Source organism: Sinocyclocheilus rhinocerous, unplaced genomic scaffold (assembly GCF_001515625.1).
Source record: "Sinocyclocheilus rhinocerous isolate Xijiao unplaced genomic scaffold, SAMN03320098_v1.1 scaffold2258, whole genome shotgun sequence".
NCBI classification, from domain to species: Eukaryota; Metazoa; Chordata; class Actinopteri; order Cypriniformes; family Cyprinidae; genus Sinocyclocheilus; species Sinocyclocheilus rhinocerous.
Genome location: NW_015655390.1, coordinates 386532 through 393890, shown reverse-complemented (window position 1 = coordinate 393890; position 7359 = coordinate 386532). Strand labels below are relative to the sequence as shown.

Genomic DNA, 7359 nt, shown 5'->3' with positions numbered 1-7359 from the left:
TCCTATCACAAATGCAGACATGGTTTTATGTTTACGCGGCGCGATGCAACGCAACGCGTAAAAAGACAGTATATGTCATTATAATCCATAATTATGTCCCCACTGGATGCAACAAATGCCTCGTTTATAATGGGTTTTCATGTTTTTGAATCGTTGCTCGGGCCCGACAGGGCATCACAATATGGTAGGGGCGTAACATTTCCGTCTCACGCTTGAGGTATTCGGCCAATCACAACGCACTGGATAGCTGGCCAATCACAGCACACCTCGCTTTTTCAGACCGATGAGCTTTGTAAAAATCGACGCGTTTCAGAAAGGCGGGGCATAGAGGAGAAACAATAATGTACAGTATGTGGAAAATAATGTGTTTTTTTAACCTTAAACCGCATAAACACATTTCATTACACCAAATACACCAAATACTGTTCTTTTTAGCAGCATCATATGACCCCTTTAAAAAAAAATGTGTGAATTCAATGAATAAATTTTTTTTTTCAGTGTTTTTGAAGTAACAAAACCATGGCTAATTTGTGGTTACCATCCATGGCTACAAGAACCATGATTTTTGGTTTTATTCGTAAAACCATGGCAAATTTTTGTAAAGGAACATGGAAAGTCAGAGATAATATTAGATGCGTTGCTGGTGGTTAAATTATCACCGACATTAAAACACGTTATTAACGTCAACATCCAAAAAAGTTTCACAGGATTATGAATGTATGCTACCTGAAAGTGATGCACGGGCTTTTCTTTTTCTTCTCTCAGCACCGGATCGCTGATGTCTTTTCACGGCATAGTTGTCCATCAGCTGAATATAATTTGTATTCAGCCTGCAAACATAAGGTGCGAGCGTATAAATTTTTTTTTTCTAATGAGGTGCGAGCGGTCGCGGGCGCAGATGCGGGAATGGCGCGTCACGTGTGCTTAGCCTTCACCGTAAAATGCATTTTTTATAATAATATATGTTCATCTTTAGATTTTTATTTATGTATATGTTCATTTTAATTTTAATATAGAACGAAAGTTTTTTTGGAGCAACTGGTATGGTGCCCCCCCTGGGAGTTGGTGCCCTATGCAAACTGCGTACTCTGCGTATAGGGAGCGGCGGTACTGCTCATGACCTATGACTGGCTTACTTATTTGTCTTTGCACAGTTAACCAAGTTAGTAAGAAGTATTACACATCTGACCTTTAGTTATTATTGTAAATGTCTTACACTTACATCAATAATACATTGCTCTGCCATAAACGTGATGGCTATATTGCATTTTAGCTAGTTGTAGGTAGTCGTAGGTGATCAAACTAGTTCTTGAAGTTAATGCTGATGCATTCCTTGAAGGCAGGAAGTGATCAGATGTCACATTTTATCTCTAAGCCTTTTACGAGCATTTTATGGATCAGATAGCAGTTCCTAGAGTCCAGGTTCGCTCGTCATGGCTGACTGAAGCAATAGCTGTGGTGATGTGAGCGGCCTTCCCTTTCATGTTATGGGGATGAGTAGTTGAGGACTCAATGTCTTGAGCTCTTCCGCACAAGCTCTTTGTGTCCCCAGGGAGGCTTGAATTGCTCTGGCCGGCTCATGTAAAGGAGAGGAGATAGCCGGCCATCTGGAGAATACGATACGATCACCACTGGTTCCTGCCATTTAAAATGCCCCATCATCCCCCCGCTAGCACATCTCCCTTGGCCTTAACACATGTTTAGTGGCATGTTAGTCATCAGCTGTCATATATTTTATCTTATTTTCTTTTGTTCATTTATACCTGGCTATTATAAACCACACTTGAATGTGGAATGAGAGCGCATGTTCTTTGTGGGTTGTGTGTATGTCGAAGTGTATGTTCGAGTGTTGTGGTGTGCCTGTGTGTTTATAAGTGTTAGAGGAGTATCGTGTTCTCCTGCACACAACACAAGGATGTATAGACATATCGCAGCCAAACACAATGAATTATTCAACCGGGCAATACTGTGTGCTGGTTGGACGATGCAAACAGAAGCCACACAACAAATGTGAAACTTCATATTAAAAAAATCTATTTCTATGTATAATATAAGCTCATTCTTTGTTCTCATATAACATCTGGAGGAATAAGAGGAACCAGTAAATGATACAGAGGAAATAAAGCTTTTTTTAATTGTGGGCAGCACTATATTTTCAGATTAATGTCCAATATTAAAATAATGTATTATTAATACCTACAATTCCTCGGTAAAGGTAATGAGCATGTGCAATAAAATTTCCAGTGTCGTCTGATACTAAATTTAAAAATTCTAATAACGACAGTTAACTGATATAGTGCCAGTATATTTTGCAACCCTGATTGTTTTGGTATTGAATTTGAAGTAGCTTTACATTTGTGTTCATATATTGAACATTCTGAGAAGTGTGTTAAAACAGAATGAATGTCTCCTGACTTGATTTACCTATACGTCATGTGGTGGAGAGTGAGAGATTGTTATAGTTTAACTGACGGGGCTTTCCAGAACAGATGGGGCAGTAGATGAGCATTAAATGCTCTACTATGGCGGTGTTAATGCCCTCTTTATGTAATGGTGCTGAGCAGATGCCTGCACAGATCTTGATGTAAGCATGAAGTGTGTTCTCAGCAGCCAAAGCAGGGCTCTATGCTTACTTTTCTTTTTAGGAGCACTTGTGCTCCTGATTTAAAAAAAATTAGGACACAGTCAAAAAATTCAGGAGCACCTTCTGATTAATAACAAAAATTGGCCTTCTCATTAAGAGGTGATATTTGACTCCTTGAAGTGATTTACAGGGGCACTTTTTCCCCCCTTTTTTCCTTTATTAAAATGTCATCTTATGTCAAATTCAAAAATGTTATTTATAGGCTTTTTCATAATTTCTATTTACAATGAGAACAAGTAGAATAAGAATAAGTTACCCATCAAATGAAATCAGAATTAACAAAATTCATTTGCACTACAGAGGTGGGACAGAAGAACACAAAAGTGGCATGTAGGGATATTTAAAGACGTTTAATGAGGCTCAGAGGTGGCATGAGTGCAATTAAATTAGTAAATTCATGTTTAGATTAATGTTTTAAATATAAAATTTTGAATATAGAAATATTAAATGATTTAAATAACTGAAATGATACTTTAAAAATGAAAAACTGCCAGTAGGTGTTGGCAAGTCACTGTCTTTGTCACCGAATCATTCATTAAATTGATTCGTTCGAAAGGCTGATTCATTCAAGAACGAAGCAAGTGACTGCTTCACTTTTAGACACGCACTCGCGAACTTCCCTAAGCACTTCCCGTCGTGGGAATCCCCGCTGCCATTTTGAAGTGCGTTGTGGACGAGGGAAGTTTATATGGACAAAACCTCGACCCCTCGATTTTGACAGAGGGAGCGAGTCTGCTTCATATGCACACTTCAGGCCGCTCTATAGACCACAATGCAACACGACTATAACACAATCGCAGATCACGTTTAATTTATCCCCACCCCAAGCAACTCTATAATATATAAATGTTTTTTTTTTACATTTATAACAGCCCAAGCATACCTATATACATATAGAATGTTGCACCAAACTAATTTGTAAGGGGAAAAATGTAAACAATAAACCAACTCCATAGCGGATTCTAAGTGATCAAGGGCTTAGGACGTTCCAATTCAGCCCATTCTAAGAGTTCTGCCAGTACTCATGCAACGTAATCAATGACGTACATCCGAGTAAACGAGACGGAGGGAAGTTAGCGAGTGAAGGGCATAAAAAAATGGACTGGAACGCAGCCTTTATGAATGGGTAATTGAATCACTGACTCACTAGATTCGTTTAAAAACTCACATTCATTCATAAACGAAACAGCGCTGTGTTTGCTTGGAGATACGCATAATGCGACCCTGCAAAGGTCAAGAGCTTACGGTGACATGAGTGGATGCTTGGCTAATACATTTACCCAAGAGTTTTTCCTGGAGAATCCAAGTGTGTTGTAAGTATACATAGTTTTTTTTTTTTTTTTTATGTAATCCTAAATATGGTTTTTGCATTGGTTACTTGGTAATTAGTCAGTCTTTTCCTCCTTGTGACAAAAGCAACACCATGTGGGTTTTAAAACAATAAACTATAGTTGTAGGGCAACACAAAACAACAGTTAAGGCTGTCAGAGGAAAGCTGGCCAAACAGTTTCCTTTACTTCCCCTTAACATGCTCAGGAGGAAATGTCTGATAATAGTTCCTGTTAGATATTATTTATTTAAGCTTAATGCTTTCAAGGTTAGATAAATGTGATGCTTAATGATATTGGCATGATATTTGAATGCTCATACAGTGAGAACAGTAACATTCAGAAGACACTAGCACAACAAGATAATATGAATGCATACTTTGTAAAAAAGAATAAAAATGCCCTTTGAAATTTGCAGTAGAAAAAAATATACTATATAAATAGATTCATAAAAAAAAGGGAGGGATCTATGGGGATGCTGGCTGCTAAATCTAAAAATAGTTAGAATAAAATCAATATATTAATATAAATTTAGCTGGTATTGGCTGTTAACTGATAGTGTGCACTCTTATACTTATGTATGCACCTAAATCAAACAGTAACTCTTAAAACAAAAAGGGTTTTTGCAGCATTTTGCAACATTAAATTATTAAAACGCCTGATGATGAATTTTGTACCCTTTTGCATTATTTAGAGTTTAATTCATAGTATATGTATGATTGTAATAGTTCTGTAAGTAGGTAATCTATCTAAGCAACGAAATCAGACTATCATAGGCTACTAAAGCTAATAGGTGGATTTTTTTTTTCTTTGTGTCCTTGGAAGCAAATTTCAGGGCGTATTTTCCCTCCTTTAAATCATATTCAAATGAGACCCTTAATTGAATATAAACAGTGTTTGATGTTTTCTGTAAATGTGGATACTGTGGATTACTGAATGCTGTTTCTGCCAGAGCTTCAGCCATAATGACTTTATTTAATTTTGAGGCTTGAAAAGGAGGAACTAGCTCTCTGTTCATTACAGTGCCTTGAGGACTGATTCAGCCTGACTGATTCTGGAGTCCTGTCTCATGCAGGCCTTTCTCACTCAGTCACTCACTCACCCACACACTCTCTCTCTCTCTCTCTATCTCTCTCTCTCTCTCTCAATTAGTCTGCAGAGGAGTCAAAGTGAATGGGATGAGCCAAAGTGCTTCACAAATGGATTTAAACTGCATCTCACATGTGTTATGTTTTGAATTCAAAAGACGTCATTCTCAAACAGCTGAGCTGACTTTGGCTTTTTCAATGAAGAAAAACCCATCTGGGTCATCTATTCCAGGTGTGGCATCTGTTTCATGTGAGGAATGATTTGAAGTTGATCGTGTGAAGATCCTGTCCTTAATTCCATGTACACTTTCACAGGGCCGACTGCCTCAGCTGTCCCATACAGGCTTTTCCTGGAAGTGAGACTTGAAGATTTCTTCCATTAGTATTCTTGGAAGCATTTTTTTTTTTTAATTCTTAGAGATGCTTTTGGGAGTCTTGTTTCGCCACGTGTCACAGACCCACATGTCCTCATGGAATTCATCTATGTGTTCTTACAGCTGATATTGCTGCTGTGTTGGCCAGCGACCACCTCTCTGCATTAAGCCAAAGTTGAGTATGATGTTTGTGCTTTTAAACGGAACAAAAGTCCATGGAGACTCTCCTCTTCCAAGTAGGGCTCTTGAAAGCAGATATTTAGACAACAAATTATGAAATCGGGCCTTTTTTCCTGATCTTCCAAGTTATTAATCCCTCAAAGTTATTCCAGCTCTACTGTAAGCCTTCTTAGAAGCCATTGAGAACAGGTAGTGAAAGTTTGTGTGGGTTTACTGATTAGCAGATAAAATGGAAAAAAAGATTTAACAATATGCTTATCGTTTTATTCCGTGTAACTAGGGTTGGGTACCGAAACCCGGTACCAGTATGGCACCGGTACCTATGTAACCGGTATGTACTAGAACCGAATCAGAACGCAGATTTCGGTGCCATGCCTGAGCGATCTATTGAAATATTTGTCCTCTGGTTCTCCGAAACGGACGTAAGAAGCATCATCACCAGCACCGCACGTGAAAAATAATTTCCCGACTGAGAAAATGCACGTGAACTCTAGTGGGAAAGCTCTAATAATACAAATCCAACACATCTTTGTAGTAACGAGAGTGTCCATGTTGTTTTCACATTCCGACTCAAAAGCACAACTCGGAGACCTGTCCTCCACCTTTTCTCTGATTTTGTGAAATGTCATCAAAGTCACTGGCTGAACGCTTCAGAATATAGTTGCAAGGTTGGGATTTCCTTTCATTTGTGTGCGCTCCATTGTGTGTTTTGGTTGGCTCTTGAGAATTTTCCTTCTGTGATCCAAATTGGTGAAATTTTAACAGTACCATAACCAAGGTAATCCAACGTTAAAGATGCTGACAGCAAGTAATACCATTTGTTCACTTTCTGCCATTACAAATAAATCTAGTAAAACAGTCTTCAGGACGAACTTGTTTACAGAAGAGCACAAGTTCATGCATGCTTTTTTTCCCAGTTAACTCTTAAAAGAATCTTTTTCCAGTGATGGCCATTCAGAATAAGCCATTAATTGTTAATAATAAAAATATTAAATTAAATTAAATTAACAAAAATAAATTATAACCCGAAACCCGGTACCAATATGGCACCGTTACCTATGTAACCGGTATGTACTAGAACCGAATCAGAACGCAGATTTCGGTGCCATGCCTGAGCGATCTATTGAAATATTTGTCCTCTGGTTCTCCGAAACGGACGTAAGAAGCATCATCACCAGCACCGCACGTGAAAAATAATTTCCCGACTGAGAAAATGTCGGAAATCTCTAATAATACAAATCCAACAAATCTTTGTAGTAACGAGATTGTCCATGTTGTTTTAAAATTCTGACTTAAGCACAACAATTACACTTGCTCTGATGGCAGCAGGTAACCTTCCGTTAACTAAGCTAAACATGCTTAAATTAAAATGCCTAAAGCTAAACTTCCCTTGTATTCACATTTCTAAACCTGTTGTCCAACAAAAGAGAACATTATAACCTTTTTACTCCACAACACCAGTCAAATGCTTCCTTTTGTGACCTGATGAGGCTTCTTGTCACAGAATGAGGCAGAAAATATGTTCCACTACATTGAAAAGAATACATCGATTAGCAATAGATTATAAATTAGGGTGACCATACGTCCTCTTTCCCCGGACATGTCCTCTTTTTGGACCTACAAAAATGCATCCGGCCGGGATTTCTTAATTGCCCAAAATGTCCAGGATTCGGCCGTTTTCTTAATCTCGCTCCCGCTGAATCTCTGACCATTGCCGCCTGCTCCCGCAACATGTGTTTCGCTCC

General features: G+C 38.4%; 1 long non-coding RNA gene across 2 annotated transcripts in view; it reads left to right on the top strand.

Annotated features, from left to right (window-relative positions):
* LOC107718036 (uncharacterized) overlaps positions 1 to 7359 on the top strand; it is an 81652-nt gene that overhangs the window by 14439 nt on the left and 59854 nt on the right. The window contains exon 2 of one of the 2 annotated variants that reach the window (XR_001637374.1): positions 5479 to 5608. The exons of the other annotated variant lie outside the window; for it this stretch is intronic. This is a non-coding gene — a long non-coding RNA (uncharacterized LOC107718036). The remainder of the gene's footprint in view (positions 1 to 5478; positions 5609 to 7359) is intronic. 2 annotated transcript variants of the gene reach the window in all.